The 16028-nt window shown below is 50.6% G+C and overlaps 1 protein-coding gene across 3 annotated transcripts in view; it reads left to right on the top strand.

Annotated features, from left to right (window-relative positions):
* The first annotated feature begins 20 nt into the window (after nucleotides 1-20).
* Gpr68 (G protein-coupled receptor 68) overlaps nucleotides 21-16028 on the top strand; it is a 28272-nt gene continuing 12264 nt past the window's right edge. The window contains exons 1-2 of one of the 3 annotated variants that reach the window (XR_004518357.1): nucleotides 21-125; nucleotides 8950-9422. The gene's annotated coding sequence lies outside the window, so the exon portion shown is untranslated. Of the gene's footprint in view, nucleotides 126-8949; nucleotides 9423-13253; nucleotides 13354-16028 lie in introns of those variants that run through there. The other 2 variants (XM_010616304.2, XM_010616303.2) reach the window with 2 other exon arrangements.

Below are 16028 nucleotides of genomic sequence, written 5' to 3'. Positions count from 1 at the left end.
ATCGCGCCTCCGCTTCCTGCAGCTCGGTAGGGCCGAAACGACAACAACGAGCCCAGCGGGGCGCCGGCCCTGGCACCACGCCCCTTCGGCCAAGGAGAGCGGTGGGGTCCCACACCCCAGAGCAGGTGAGTGCGCAGCCGGGTGAGGAGCGTGGGAGAGGTGGGGACGCCTGACCTTCAGCAAGGCCGCCCGGCGGGCTGTCCTGAGGCGGAAAATTCAAAATGTAATCTGGAGAATAAAGGCCGTTGGGGAAGTTGGAGGAAGAGGGTGGCTGGGAAGCAGGTCCCTGTATGCAAGGATCCAAATGGATCGGACCAGCCCTCCAGAGACGTGTTGTGTTACCACTGTTGTGTTTCAGGGAAGCGTGTGTGCGTGAGCGTGTGTGTGTCTGTGCGTGTGTGTGTGTATGGTGGTGGTGGTAGTCTCAGAGGTCCAATGCTGTCCAGGCCCCTGGGGGAGGAGGCCGAGGAGCCCTCACTGACATCCAGTGAGGTTGGAGGCATGGATGGGCTTGTTTGCTCTCAGGATCAATCTAAGGGGCACTGGGCCCCCTCAGAGCCCTGGGCCAAGGAACCATCCCTAAGCCCCACCAGCAGCACCAAGGCAGCTGTGAACACTGCACTCCATGCTGGGACGTCCCCTGGACACCTCCTCATCTCCTGGCAGATTTCAGGTTAGAATCACCTTCCAGAGAGGCCACCCAGATCACCCACCTCCAGACCCTCCAGACCCTCCAGATTGATGCTTTGCTACTCCCACCCATGACGGCTGGCCCTTCCCTGCCAGTCTAAGTGGCTATCAAACTATTGTCACTACTATCTGAACATGGTTTTCCTTCTAAATCAATTTCAAAAACCTCAGCCACTCAAGTTCCATTTCTATGATGTGCACAGCACTTTTCTTTGAATATTGTACTTTGGAAACCAGATTCTTACAGAACCTGAGTTCAGAGAATAGAAACTTGCAGCTCACTACTGACCATCACTATGTTTAGATCTCCTCGAGAGCACCTGGAGAGAGTTCCTCTCTTCCCCGGGCCCCTTGGGCACCAACCCCAAATATCCTGTTCTCAGCCACTCTCCCTCACCCCAGCCCAATGAGAGTTTTGAATGTGTGTGGGGTGGGGACTGGGCATGGGAATGGTTGTTGTGGGAAGGAGTCAATCCCCACCACTGAGGAGGATTTTGTGCCTTTTTCCTGTCAACTGGACCCAAGTGGTGGGTTCCAGAACAAGGGGAAAAGCCCACTCTTGCCTCTGTTCCACTCAGGTTATTTTAAGTTTTGGTACTAAGGATCAAACTCAGGACCTTCAGGCACGGAACCACTGAGCTAAATCCCTGGCCCATACTCAGGTTATTTTTAAAAGGAAGTCCTATCCACCCCAAGAAATGGGAAAGTCAGAACCCCTGTCACTCAAGAAAGGCAATTGATGACAAGAAGGAAAGCCAGGCGAGGCTGTTAGTCCAGCACCTTGCTGCCTGCAGAGCATGCCTGAGGCTGGCTCTCAAGGTTGTAAAAGGGAACTGAGCAAAAATTCCAGCACAAGCACCCAACGGAGACTCGTTCCTTAGTGTAATACAATGAATTAAGAAAGAACTGACCAGGATGACAAAAGCAGTCACTGAGCTGAGCAGTCACAGAGCCTGGAGTAATAGAAAACAAACTCCAGTCCATCCCCTGGGGAGAACCTGAAGGGGTATCCTTCCAGGAAGCCCACCCTGCTGCACACCCATATCAAGCTGTGCCTTTCCCACTGACACCATCCTGCCTTACTGTAATGGTTGGTACCTTCCATCCCAGAGTGCGTTTCATAAGAACAACCCCCGATCTGTCTTGCTCCCCTCACTATCAAGGTGCCCCCACAGGGCCCAGAGCACGGCTGTTAAGGAACAGAAGAGTAAATGAGGAATGAATAACTCAGTGAACCTGCTTGACTTTGATCTGGGTGCCCCCTTTCCAGTAAACATTTCCTCCTCCCCTCTGCCCTTCTCCCTTCCTTTATCCAAACTCCATGCAGTAAATCCTTCAGGACCTGGAGGGCCCAGCTTCTCCAGGAGGCTTTTTCAAGCCAAATGGCTCACCTCTAGCTCTCCAGCCCCTGAATCTTCCATCCCTGGCAATGCTCACACTGAGGACACATTCACTCCCATGGTCTGGAGTCCCCACATCTCCATTGGGCAAGGACCAACAGGTAAACTACAGGTGCTCAGTAGTTGCTGTGGGGTGATTCTCCTTGGTGACTTGATTTAGCCTTCAAGGATGCTACCCTTCTAGGGTTCAGCAGCTGGGCTTGTTTCCTGTTGCTTTTGTTACAAACAACCACAAATGCAGATTTTTAATTTCAGAATTTTGGAGGTCAGAAATGGGCCCATGGGACTGAAATGTACACAGGGCTGTGGTCTTTTGTAAAGAAAGGCTCCAGGAGAGATTCCATTTCAGGGACTGGAAACTGCCTGTATTTCCTGAAACTGGCCGTGGCTGGTCACTCCCTGCTGCATCACTCTGAAACCTCCCTCTTTTGTAATTGCACTGGGTCTACTCAGGTAATCCAGGATAACTTCCACGCCTCCAGATCCCTCATTCGCCACACTCGAAAAACCCATTTGCCATGTAAGGTGACATATTCACAGGTTCCAGGGATCAGGACACACACATCTTTGGGAGCCACTCTCCTGCCTGGGACAGCTGTCCTCGGTAGCCCTCTGGCTGCAGGGATATTAACAGCAGCTGACATTCACTGGCCCCTTACCTGGGTCAGAAACGGTTCCATGACAGTTCGTGACTCCCTCTTACATGAGGCAGGCTGGGGTTTGAACCCAGGCTTCCTGGCTCCAGGTTGTCCTTCTTACCTTTAGGGTACACTGCCTCTCTGGCACCATTATTCCCCCCAAGGTCTCAGCCGCCAGCTCCAGCACAGGCCAAGCACGGTCTGAAACACAATTCAGAGGGAGAATCCTAAGATTTTCTAGATTATGCATGCCTTTGTCTAGGATACAAATCCTTCGCGAGTTTTTTCCTCTTTCCCACCCTCCTGGCATCCACCCCCTACAAACACTGGAGCTATTATCCCAGCAGCCTAGAGGGGGGCTTCTGGTGGATCTGGAAAAGTTCCTGTCGGCCAGATATCCCTCAAATCCCTCCCAAAGCTTCCCCTAGCCTCCATATGCTAAATCATATGAGCCCCCAGAGGAGGCAAATATTATAAATATTATACAGCAAATCAAGGACAATCAGTTGCCCCGCACCCGGATCATTGTCATAAAGGAGACTTCACACTTGACAAGCACAAGACTTAAGCCTTCCATAGGTGCTGGATGAAGGAAGAAAGGCCTGACCTTAATGGAGCATTTGCTAGGGGTAGGCACAGTTCTAAGAGTTTTAGATTTATTAACTCAATTAGTACCCCCATTTTGCACATAAGGAACCAGGCACAGAAAGGTCTTGTACCTTGCCCAAGGTCACAACAGTCAATATGTGGAAGAGCCAAGATGTGATCCATTCTCTGTAGTCAGAGAACAAAGCCCACCACCTGCCTTGCAAGTGCAAGGTCCCAAGTTCGATCCCCGGGACCAAAAAGAAAGAGGAGAGAGAGAGAGTGAAGAGAGAGACAGAGGGAGAGAACAAAGGCAGAGGCTGGCCAACGCTGCTTGACCAGCCCCACGCTGCTTTGGTCAGCAAAGTCCCTCTGTTCCCTCCCAACCTAACCTCCCTCCTGTCTCCACATCTGCTACGCTGAGCTCCTGAGTTCTAAATCAACCAGATTTCCCGAGTGCACCTTTTGATTTTTCTCTTATGTTGATCTTCGTATCAACCCCAAATTAAAGAAGGAAGTGAACCTGAGAGGAAACTGGATAGCTTTGACAGACAGAAAGAAAGCAACTTTGAGGTTTAAACCTGGGTGTTCAGCTGTGAAATTTCCGTGCACTCCACTGTCCCAAACTAACACCCTGACTAGCCTAAAGCCTCCCTCCGGGAGACGGAGGCTCCCAGCCCTTCAGATGTGTGTGCTCTGGCCTTGGACAGAGAGCAGTGTTTCCTGCCTCCAGATGTCCTCATTACTCACAGCTAGTCTGATAGCCCTTGGATTATATAGGAAAAGAAGCAACTTTGCGGTGTCCCTCAGGTTATTTGATTCAGGCCTGAGCCTGCTGGAGTGTGGTTGATTCCAGAAATGACCATTCTAGAACGACCAGCCTCCTGCTCCCTGGCCCTGTGCTGGGGTGGACTTGACTCAGCAAGGGTGAGGACTTCTCAGAAGGCCAGGTGTCCACCTGCGTGAGCCCCAAGGATGCTTACGGTGACAGGAAACACAGGGCAGAGACGGTCAACAAGAGGAAGCCTGGGGCTGAGAAGGGACAGAGATGAGCTGGCAGTGGAGCCCAGCCCCAGGAGGAGGAAGCAGCCTGGGGCTTCATTCTGTTGTTTAGAGAATAAAGGAAGATTTCCTGAGGCTGGCTGGCTAAGCTAATTGGAAGAATGAACTGGGAAAACAGTAATTTTTTAAAGTCGATAATCCGTACACATCTTCAGTCCTCGCTGCTCCTCCATCAGTGTGAGTGTGCAGTGGGTCGGCGGTGAAGCTTCTGCATCAGTCACAGTCCCAGCAGGAAGTGGGGACCTGAGGGGGTCCCACACAAAGGTGGGGGTGACAGAGATGGAGCAGTGCCCTGGGAGCTGTGGCGTCCCTAGGCCTGAAGGTAGAAGGGAGAGAAGTAAGCAGGAAAGGGACCCCAAAGGGAGTTGCTGCCTGCAGCACAGGGCGACTGCCACTGTGGCAGAGGGGATAAACCCTCTCGTGTCCCTGCTGTCTTCCTGTCTTCTCACTTCCAGGGAAACCTTCCCATTGGTGGAACTCAGCAAGTCAGAGGGCAAGAGCCAGGGACACCGCCCTCCACAGGGGAGGGGGTGGCCTGGGCCAAGGACTTCTTTCACACCGACCTTAGGCTTCGGTTTTCTGCACATTTGAAGGGTGTTTCCCTGTGTCTGACACCAGAAAATGCAATGGACAAGTTGTCTTTAGGCTCAGCAGAGTCTGCCTTTAGCCAAAGCAGCGCAACAAAGAAGCCACAGGAGCATAGAAAAGAAGAAAAGGATCAAACGTCACTCACATTCTGGAGTGGTGAATTTCTGACCATGTCTCTCAGGAATTCTGTGGGCAAGAAAGACAGTTATTAGTGCAGTATTTCTGATCAGCATTTTAAGAGCATGGGTCATAATTTACCAATCTCTAGGCTTAGGAGGGTTCTGGAAGACAGGGCATGCTTCATTTTAACTTAAGTGAAGCTGTTTAGTTGAAGCTAAATCAGCTAAACTATTTCTTGTTTATAAGGCTGATGCCACATTTCATTTATAAAACAACAAATTCTACTGCCCTTGCCAAGGATTGGACATCCTGACACTAAGAAACACAGTGAAATAAGGCCAGAAAGATGACAGAGCAAGCAGGGCAATGAGGTGCATTGCTTTTCCAAGCCTGGCATTTTCTTAGGATGAGAAATGACAAACCTTTAACCCACCTGCCAGTTCCACGTCTTTAAATGACTGGAATAAGAACCACGGTGTTCTATTTCCAAAAAATGAAGCATGAATCAAAAGAGAACTTATCTCAAGAGCATTTAGGCAGTATAAGGTGCTGCACAGATGTAGGTTTGGGCATCTGTAAACAGACATTGTGGGATAGAAAAAGGCAGGGAAACAGGGCTCCTAAGTCCTGCCAAGCTGAGCCGGCTCCAGCAATAGGAGACTACATGCACAGCAGCACAGGAATTGTGCAGCGTGGGGGCCCTATGTTATTCACTCTGAAATTAACTTTCCACTTGGCCTCCACTGGACTCCCGAGAGTCAGAATCCTGAATCTGGCCAGTGACCATGGACTTTAAAACACCGCTGTTCTTTCTGGGGGTAAGAGGCAGAATATAATTACTGCAAGAAGCAGCATCAGGGCCCCAACTCCCAGCTCACTTCCTTGGACATCTAGTGGCCTCAGACAGTTTATGGAAGCTCAGTTTCCCGATCTGTGAAGTGGACAGAATAAAACTACTTGTGTTGGGATGAAAGGAAGCCATGCCTAAGCACTAAGGACACAGTATGCATTCAAAAAATGAGAGGGTATTTAGAGTATATGATAACAACAATAATAACAGCTGATACCTATTGAACTCTAGTATGTGCTGGGTGTTGAGCTGGCCTTGCTCATTGAAAGAATGAACTCGGAAAATAGTTACTTGATTTAACTCATATAATCATTTTAACTTCCTCTTTGAGTAAAGTGCCCGTTTCACAGGCTAGGAGATAGGCACATAGAGGCTAAGAGTTGTGTCTAAGTCATCTTGCCAGTAAGTAACAGAGCTGGAACCCACATTGACTTTTGGGTTTCAAAGCCAAGCTTTTAACCACAATCAGTGTGGCAGTGTTTTAAAAGGAAGATGTGCATTTTCTGCTGTTTGGGAAGATTTTGTAAGAAGGAAGGATTTCAAAATGGGGACCAGCCAAGGAGGCTGTTCCAGCCCTTGAAAGTGCCTTTTGCCAGTGGTTGGTGCCCAGCAGCAGGAAAAGCAAAACCCTTTTCTTCCCCTTGATGTTGTGCCTCCTTTGCCAGAGTACCTTCTGTGCTCCTACCCATGGTCCATCCCCACCCAGACACACCAGAGGCCAAGTCACAGCTCTGAGCCCCCAGCAGGGTTGGCAGAAGGGAGGTGGTTGTGTCCCTCCCTCCCCAGCCTGCATGTCCATCTCCCCCAGCCATCTGACCTGAGACCAAGCAGACAAGCTTCTGCAGACTCCTGCAGTGACCCGTTCCGGACATTCACCTCACGAACAGAAAGGATGCTGGGAGGGGCACCAAGGGAGGACAGCGGGGCCTTAGCTCACATTGCCTGTGACAACCAGGAAGCCTCACTGTAAGTGACTTCTGTGTCCTAGAACACAGACAAGAGCTCAAGAGACGGAGACAGGCGATCTTCTGAAGGGATTGAGCTGCAGCAGCCAGGGTTTGCAGTTGGTAAAAAGCAAAGAGTGCAGAGGGATCACGAAAGGTTGGTGTGGGATAAGATAACTGGTGACCAGGGGTGTGGACCCGGCTGCCTGAATTTCAATCCCAGCACCTGCATTTAACAATTGTGTGACCTTGGCAAGTTATTTGACCTCTCAGCCTCATCCCTCCGCATATAAAATAGTAGGCAGTGTGTTATCTCAGGAAGCCTGAGGAGCAAATCAGTTAATGCATTTACGTGCTTAGAACAGTGCCAGACATACAATAACTGCTCAGTATGTAGAAGCTGTAACTATTGTTATTTAGCATTATTTATAAGCATGTGGGGCAGAGGGTACTAAGGCCTTGTATTCTCATCAAAACCAGGTCGTTGTGTGGCCCCTTGCACCCCTGCTGCAGACACACAGGCTGTGTGGGCCCAGGAAGCAGGGTGAGCAGAACCCCAGACCCTGCTGGCCTAACACTGAGCTCAGGGCAGGTGCAGAGCGGCCCAGAGCAGCAACACCAACCACATTCACCCAGTGGCTCATGGTGGGCCTTGAGCTGTGGACACTGCGTGAACACAGAAAGGCCCCTCTGCACCATATCCGCTCTTCTCACGCAGGCCTCTGCCAAGAACCTGTGCCAACAGCCAGGGGCCCTGGGTGTGCACGGGGCTAGAGAAGGACCCATGTCCTTTTGCAGCCGGGCCCACTCTGAGTCCCACACAGCTCTCTGGAGCCTGTCCCCAGGTCGAGATGCTAGGGCGAGGGGGCTGTACCTTTGGGACAGGCGTGAGTGCAAAGCCTCAGCCACCTCAGCCTCCCTGGTAGGTGCCTAGCCTGTGGCCTGCGGTCTGTGTGAAACACAGGGTGTGGACTGGCAGGTCTTAGTGCGCTGGACGGCGGTGGATGGGAATTGAGGGAATCGCCCCGGCTTCTGGAGGAGGAAGGGAGCCGGTGGCATCCGCAGGCCACTTGTGCCCGCTGCAGGCAGGAAGTGGGGAGCTAAAAGAGTGGCGGGGTCCTACACTGTTGCCACGCAGGTATGTCCCTGCGGACCACGCCCTTCCTCTCGTGGGTCCCCGGCCCACCAGGGCTCAGGCAGCCAGACACACAGGTGCCTCCCCGGGCTGGAGCCGGCACCAAGCAGACGGGGCAGTGGCTAAGAAGCCGGGCGTCTGTCCGGAGCACCGGCGCGACCAGTGTCTGTCCTGGGTGGAGAGTCCCCGCCTGTGGTCGCTGCTAGGTTTAGCAGCCACCCCCTCGGCTGGCTCCGTAGCCACCTGGTAATTAGTTCCCTGCAAAGAAAGTTGACTGCTAACCCTTCATTTCCCAGAGCTTGGCGCCACCATTGACCCAAAGAGTCCATGTGGGACTTTTCTTTCCTTCTCCCAGATCAGCCTGGCTCCTCTTCCGCAAAAGATGCTTGTCACTCCCAGGGGCGCTGAGACCCGAGGGGGCACCCCATCCTCGGAGTTGATCCCAGGCCCCCTCTGTGGGAATGAAACGGTCCTGCGGAGAAGACAGTGGCCTAATGACTCCCAGCCAAGCAAGAGCAGGGACAGCGGTGGCCAGGTGCTGGTCAAGAAAGGTCTCTGGAATCTCCGAAGTGGGCAGAACAGAGCTGTGATTTGGCTTGGGCAGGTGCCTGGCTGTGACTGAAATGGAGACAATACTAGCCATGGCCTCCTCACAGAGGGGTTGTGAGAAGAGCCGTGCAAGAATGGTTTGACACCATAAGGTGACAGGGTTGTGTTTTGCTTCAGGCCTCCTGCAGTCCCCTTCCTCTCCCAAGGGTAAACTTCCGAGAAGGAGGAGGGGAGAATTCTGGGCTCCACAGGGGAACACGGTGTGAATTTAAGTACTTTCTGTGGAGACCCCTCTTCCTACGTTCCTTAGAGTCCCATCCTTTCTTTTCATTAGAGCTGCTGCCTTGGGCAAATCACCTCTCTTCTTCTCTTTTCTTTCCTTTGCTAGGGGTTAACCTAGGACCTCAAGTCTGCTAAGAGCGAACTCTGGCGCTGAGCTACACCCCAGCCTAAATCACCTGTGTTTACACCTTGGCGTCTCCTTCTGGGAAATGGACGCAGCAGTCGAACTTACTTTCTGGGGTGTTGTGAAATCCTGCAGGAGACGCTCTTAGCAGGAAAGCCTTGCCATGCCCCTGTCTGCTCTGAGAATCCATGTTTTTATCCTTCTGGGGAAAGACACACTATAGGGAGAGAAACCTCATCTAGCAGGAAGCAGAGTGGAACAAACAGTGTGGGTGAGGATGGTGGTGATTGCTATACCAAGCCAGCAAGAAAACACCAAGTGCCGGGACACAGATAAAAACTGAAAGAAGTTTATTATGCACATGCAGACTGCACTCTCTTCGAGACTGAAGCCCAGGTACAAGACTGTGCGTAGGTTTTATAGGGTTTTTCAAACAAAGAAGTTCAAACACCGGTCAGGGCATTTACACAACTTCGTGGGGGTAAGTTTTTAAACACACTATTTATCTTACAGGGGAAGTGTTTTATGGTTACCTTTTGTCATACTATTTGTCCCTGGGTGGGCTGTTAACCAAGTTAGCAATTAGCATATGAGGTTTTGTTTGTAGTTTGAGCAGCTCTTCCTTGATGTTTGATGAGGAGAGGGGGAAGCACAGTCTCTGGCCTATTAGCAGGCCAGCATGGAGCCACTTTAGCTTAGTCAGGTGTCACAGTGATGGAGGAGGAAAATGCGTGAGTTTAACATCAGAATTCCTGACTCACCTTCCCTGCTGGCCAGCCTCCAATGAGATGCGTTACCCTTCTGAGCTTTGTATCTCAGGGAGAATGGAGATAGTAATGTCCACCTCATAGAACTGTTACAAAAATTAAAATCAAATTACTGTACAGATGCACGTAGCATGTGACAGCCCTAAAGTGATTTGGGGGAAGACTTATAGTTGTGTTCCACTTAGCCTCGGCTGTGTAACAAACCACCGGAAACGATAGCAGCTTAAGAGCATGTGCATGTGTTGTGCTCACAGTGTGTGATTCCAACTGGGCTTGGTGGGGACAGCTCGTCTCTGAGCCTTGAGGCGTCCACTGCCAAGGCCCCCTGGCCTGGAGGACCCTTTTCTATGTGTCTGGGGGAGGCTGAATCTGGCTGTTGCCTGGAAGCTCAGCCAGGGCCTTGGTTTCTCTTGTGCTTCCTCACAGTATGGCACTTAGGTTTTGTTGTGTTTTTGTTTTTAATATCAATAAGTCTTAGCTGTTTTTGTTATTTCCATTTTTTACTAGAGCTTTTTAAAATCAGCACACAGTGATACAGAATAGAGAGATTCATTCTGCTGCACTGGTACACATACACAACATATTTGGGTTATTTTCATTCCCTTTTTTCCTTCTTCCTCTTCTTAATCCCTTTCCCCATCTCTAAAAGTCTACTTTCTAGTTTCCTATCATCTCTCCTTATGTGTCTTTAAAAGCTATTTTATTATTATGAGATTCATTCTGCTGCACTGGTACACATACACAACATATTTGGGTTATTTTCATTCCCTTTTTCCTTCTTCCTCTTCCTAATCCCTTTCCCCATCTCTAAAAGTCTACTTTCTAGTTTCCTATCATCTCTCTTTATGTGTCTTTAAAAGCTATTTTATTATTATTGTTTGTTTGTTTGTTTGTTTGTTTGTTTACTGGTACCAGGGAATGAACTTGGGACCTAATGCTTGCAAGGGAGGTGGGAGAACCACTGATATAAATCCCCAGCCCTAAAAGCTATTTATATTGCTTATCTAAGAGAAAACATATGATATTTAACTTTCTGAGACTGGCTTATTTCACCCAATGTGATGGTCTTCAGTTCTATCCATTTACCTGCAAAAGATATGATTTCATTCTTTATGGCTGAATAATACTCCATTGTGTGTATGTACCACATCTTTATCCATTCATCTATTGATGGGCATCTACAGTTTCCACAGCTTAGCTGTTATGAATTGCACTGCTATAAATGTGGGTATGCAGGTATCACTATAGTATGCTGTCTTCTTTTGGGAATATACCAAGGGGTAGTACTGTTTCAAAACAAAATAAAATGCCTAGGATTTAATCTAACCAACAAGGTGAAAGACCTCTAAGTGAAAATTATAGAACCCCGAAGAAAGAAATTGAAAAAGACATTAGAAAATGGAAAGACCTACCTTGTTCATGAATTGACAAAATTCATACTATTTAAATGGCCATAAAACCCAAAGCAATCTACAGATTTAATGCAGTCCCTATCAAAATACCAAAAACACTCTTCACAGGACTGGGAAAAAAATAACAAAATTACTATGGAATTCAAAAGACACAGAATAGGGCCGGGGATTTGGCTCAGTGGTTCCGGCTCCTGCCTCACAAGAGCAAGGTCCCGAGTTCCATCTCCGGTACCAAAAACATAAACAAAAGACCCAGAATAGTCAAAGCAGCTGGGGGCATCACAGTACCCAACTTCTAATTCTACCACAAAGCCACTGTAACAAAAACAACATGGTGCTGCGCAAAAATAGATGCAGACCAATGGAATAGGGTAGGGGACACAGAAACAACCACACGCGCCTATACTCACCTGATTTTTGACAAAGGGGCATTGAGGTTTCAAGAACAATTATTCCCCAGAGACGGAAAGTGGTTGCTGCTACTTCTTCAGGCCTGGACTCAGCAGCTGATCCAGGGTTGCTTCGCTGGCCAAGTCATCACAGGCCCTGCCTGGGCTCAAGAGGAGGAGATGTAAACCCCCACCTAATAACAAATAGTTTACAGCCATTTTGGATCCACTGCAACTTAAAAATCTTCCCTTTTGTGTGTTGTTTTACCTCAAGTGCCACAAGTTAAGTTATCTTTTGCAGAGATGCAGGGTTTCACCCAGGAGAAGACTAGCAGGGGCACAGATGTCGGTTTCAAGGGCCTTATCAAAGAATCAGTGTCCCTGGTCTCGATTCAGGGCTGAAGGAACAGGCATCCTAGAGGGTGGCTTCTGAGGCATCTATTTTCCTCCGAATCGTCAGTCCCCATCTCTACCAGCCCTATGTCTTTAAAACAAGAAGGAGAAGCCAAAAAGAACAATTTAGATTCAGGAAAACAGATTTTAGCAGGTGACCTGGGGTCAAGTGTAATGAGCATCTTTGTGGTTTTTCAATTCCCTGGAGAAGTCTGTTTTCAAGAGGGCTGCTGCCTGGGAGTTTGCAATGACTGTTGTCATACATTATTAGGTTATTAATTGATGGGGTGAAGCACTTCAGATGGGGAGGCAGGCGGAGGTGGGGGCTGCAGGCCCAGGGTTGCCATGGCGACCCCAAGGCCTGTGGTCTCTGCTGCAGCCTGAAGCAGAAAGGATCCCCAGCCACTCTGGGTTGTCTCAACCCACAGCCTCTCATGGCTGGAGTGTCTCCGGGCAACGAGTGTCTGTGGTAATGCAGCTTCACACAGGGCCAGCCACATACACCCCACGGGTCAAAGCCTACCTCTTCCATATCCTGTCTGTCTCCCCCAGTTCATCAGCTTCTAACTTCGGTTTCAGCAGCACTTGCCTTCTAGGCAGGCTGTAGGCAGAAATGGGACATAGAGTCACTCACTCCAGCACTGGACATGGTGGGTGTCCATCGTCCTAGGCAAAGGACAAGATGGACCCAGCCCCTCCTTCCTCATGCAGTTCACTCTCTAGAGGGGGAGATGGGCACTCACACATCATCCAGATCCCTAACTCCATGAGTTATATGATGATTACTAAAACATGGTGAACAGAGCTTCCGCTCGAGGCCAGCGCTGCCACCTGCCAGCCACGTGGCCTTGAGTCTCCCTCGAAGAGTACAGCTGGGATGGTAATGTCTGCAGAGTGGCAGTGAGTGCTTCAAAGCCCTGTGGAAAGCACCGTGCCTCGCACATGGTACTAACCCTGCGTCCCCAGCTGTCATCTGAAGCTTCCTAACTGGTCTCTTTCTTCGTGAAAAGCCCTGGCCCAGATTTCATCACCACAAAATAAGACATCATACCAGGCATGGTGGCACATGCCTGTAATCCCAGCACTTGGGAGGCTGAGGCAGGAGGATCGCTGTGAGTTTGAGGCCAGCCTGAGCTACATAGTGATACATGCCACATGCCTGTAATCCCAGCACTTGGGAGGCTGAGGCAGGAGGATCGCTGTGAGTTTGAGGCCAGCCTGAGCTACATAGTGAGTTCCAGGTCAGTCTCAATTACATAGTGAGACCCTGTCTCAAAAAACAAAAAACAACAACAACAACAAAAAATCCTGCTGTTGCCTTTCAGAAGCCACTGGCCAGCCAGGAAAGGATGAAAGGGACCCAGAGAAGGAGGGAGTCCATCCTGCAAAGTGGAGGGAGGCCGGAACGCCTGATTGTGTCAGCCGGTACTGTGTGGAGGGGGTGGTGTTGAAGTTGGGCCTTAATGATGAGGTGCCCTCAGAAACCCCAGGGGAACTGTTAAAAACTCAGCCTCTTGACGTCATCCCTAGGAGATTCCGAGACAGTGAGGCCCAGGCAGGGCCTGGGGACCTGCATGGAACAGGCATTGAAGAGTTACTGATAATGGCATCCTGAAGTTCACTTGGAAATCTGCTTGGGAGAACTTGGGGGCAGGGGGAGGATTGGCCTTGAAGACTGCAAAGTAGAATACGAAAAGGATGGATGAAGGACATTTAGGGAAGAGGAGCAGAGGCCAGGAAGAGGATAGACTATAAATCGGGCCATAGTTCAGGGTGCCAAGGGGTGAGGGACCTCCTCCTTCCTTCACTCTTCAGCCTGCTGCTGCCCACACTGCCCTCAGGGCATAGCTCCAAGACCACCCCTATAGGCGCCCTCTTTGTTGGGTGTGACTTGGGAGTAGCAGGGCAGTCACCACTGGCCCCATCACAACTGTCCTTGCTGATTGGTCCAAAGTGGCTTTACTTTCATTGCTCTGGACTTTGTCCTGGTTTGGGTGGGGGTGGCTGGCAATATCCAGATATCTGTCCTCCTTCCTTCTTTCTTCCCTTCCTACCCTTTCTTTCAATTATCAAGCGTATAGTGCGCAAATGTCAGCGTCATTCTAACCGCTGGGCATAGGAGATAAAGGTGGGCTTCAGCTTGTTAGAAACTCCCACCTCAGACCTACTGAACCAGAGACTTCAAGAAGATTCCTAGAGATTTCTGCCTACCCTGACACTTGAGAAGTGCTGCTGTAGAGGCTTTTAAATCTGAATAGCAAGGCAGGTATGGGTGGCAGAGAAATTCTCCAACTCAGGATGTCCAGGTCCTAATCCCAGAACTGGTGACTGTGCTATTGCATATGGCAGTGGGAACCAAGGTCGCCGGTGGAGTTAAGGTTGCTAATCAGCTGAGCCTAGGAGATGTGTTGAGTGGGCTGGCCTAGTGGTATCACAAGGGTTCTTGGAAGTGGTGGTGGGAGAGCAGGCTCAGTCCACACCACGGCCTTTGAAGATGGAAGGGTGTCCCAGCCTAGGGATGTGTGAGCCTCTAGAAGCTGGAAAGTGGGGGGGCGGGTGCGGACATCCCCTCGCCCAGAAGGAATGCAGCCCTGCTGACCAACCTGTTGATTTTAGCCCAGTAAGACCTGTGTCAGACTTTGGAGCTCCAGAACTGTAAGATAAGAAAACTGGGTTGTTTCGAGCCACTAAATTTGCAGCATTTTTCTTTTTTTACACCAGCAATTGGACATAAATGCAGTGGACCAGACCTCTGTCTTTGTGAGGCAAACAGCCCTGGGTTCAAATCAGGGCTGTGTTCCCCTGGGCGTGTGGCTTACAGTCTCTGAGTCTCATTTGCCTCGTACTTGAAACAGAGATGACCCTGTGGCACAGTGCTGATGTGAGGATTAACATGAAGAGTATTCAGGAGGTGTTCAGCATGGCACAGGCTCAGGAAGGGCAATGGCTGCTCTGCGTACTGCGTGGCTCCAGGCTCTCCTCTAACCCCAGTAGGCCTTGGTGCCGGGCACTTTGGGATAGATATTCTCTGCCCTTCCCTCTTGGACCTTGATGTTTGCAGCAAAGCCACCCTGAGTTCTGACCTGGCCCCGTCCCACCTACAGTAGTGCAACACGGCCGTGTGTACAGGTGAGCAAGTGTGTGCTGACATGGAGGACCCCCATCCGGGGAGACAAGTCAGCGAAGGCCTTGCTGCCATGCTGCACACGGCTGACTTGGAGCTCCACTGTCCTTCGCCCTGACTGCCCCACATCAGTAGAGTGATCTGAGCACCTCCAGACCCCAGTGGGGAAAAGACGGTGCCCGTAACCAACCGTACCAAGCTGGCTGCATCCTCCACTCTCTGAGTGCCATCGTTGTCATTATCATCGCCACCACGGTGGTCATGGCATCCTCGATCCTCTCTCCCTGAGGACCTAAGGGCAAACACTCACTGAGCCTCACTTCCTTTGACTCTCACAGAAGTCCTTTGGGAAGTAGAGCATGTCATCCTCAAGGTCATGGAGCTAGGAAGCGGGTTTGCTGCCATCTGCTGGAGGCCATTCACAATGCCATCAGAGGGCTGGACCCCAGGGTCCTCTCTATGCTGAGTCCCAGGCTGCCTGGGCCTCTTGAGGGCCAGAGGGTAAACATAGGTGGTGTGGTCTCAAAGTCTGTGGCCCTCAAAGTAGCTCCCAGAGCAGCTGAGAAAAGTCCACAGCCTTTCAGAGGCAGGTCCTAAGAGCAGACATTTATGCTGGGGCAGGAGAGGAATGTCCGGCCACCACCTGATTGGGGTCCATGGTGCTTCCTGACTGCCATCACTGGGGGAGGAGCAAGAAAATGAGGCCAGGCCTGGCCCAGTTCAGGTGCCATCTTCCGGGATAGGAGTGGCCACAGAGGCGGGGGCAGAGCACTGGGCTCAGGCTTCTCACCCTTCAGCAGATGCCTCTGGTGGTGGCCACTCTTCACCTTCTGCACTGGGGGTTGGAGGGTAGAAGCCTGGAGGGGTGGAGCAGGGCTTCTCTAGAAGGTTGGTTTGTGACAGGCTCACTACTTAGTAGTAGGTTTTCTCAGAGAAGTTGAGCAGGTGGAGGTTAAGGGCCCTTTAGGGTCCTGAG

Source organism: Fukomys damarensis, unplaced genomic scaffold (genome assembly GCF_012274545.1).
Source record: "Fukomys damarensis isolate Sample0158 unplaced genomic scaffold, DMR_v1.0_HiC HiC_scaffold_21, whole genome shotgun sequence".
In the NCBI taxonomy this organism is placed as follows: domain Eukaryota; kingdom Metazoa; phylum Chordata; class Mammalia; order Rodentia; family Bathyergidae; genus Fukomys; species Fukomys damarensis.
This window is presented reverse-complemented; position numbering and strand designations above follow the sequence as displayed.